Raw genomic sequence first — 646 nt, 5'->3', positions numbered from 1 at the left:
TATATATATATATATATATATATATATATATATATATATATTCACATAGTCTCCCCCTGCCAAAACTAGCAATTTGACAAAGCTGAATCTGAGAGTTTTTCTTAGCCTATACCATTTTAATTAGACAGAACCAAGATTTGGAGAATAGAGAAAGGACAATGAGTGGGTGGCAACTTGAAGTCTTGAGGCAAAAGAAAAAGTTCCTAGGCTGAGGGGCAACAACAACTTGGTGGGGGGGGGGGGTTCTGAACACTTTAAGAATTTTTTAAAAATTATAAAGCATACAAAAATGTGCTGAACAACATGTGAATAAACATGAGTCCTTTAATCTCTGTCTCAAACTAAGAGGTGACGATTTGGACTGGGAAAACACCCTGGTTTGAGTCATTATGATTTCCTTTGTCCCCACTTACCCTCCCCCTAAATGAGCCCCATCTCTTCTGGGACCCTATGGGGTGACAGCCTCTTCCTGGGGTTAGTCATTCCCTGGCTGCTGGCTGGAAGGGACCAAACCTCCCTCTTCTACAGTATAGCTGCCTGAGGTACCTGAGGAGCCAAGGAATGGAAAGGAGTCTCTTGTAGAAGCCACAGGAGTGAACAAAGAAGCCATTGAGGCTAGTGCCCCTGAGAGGGCCAGCTCCTCTGT

Source organism: Gracilinanus agilis, chromosome 5 (assembly GCF_016433145.1).
Source record: "Gracilinanus agilis isolate LMUSP501 chromosome 5, AgileGrace, whole genome shotgun sequence".
NCBI lineage: Eukaryota > Metazoa > Chordata > Mammalia > Didelphimorphia > Didelphidae > Gracilinanus > Gracilinanus agilis.
The sequence above is the reverse complement of the archived record's forward strand: the minus strand, read 5'-3'. Positions refer to the sequence as shown.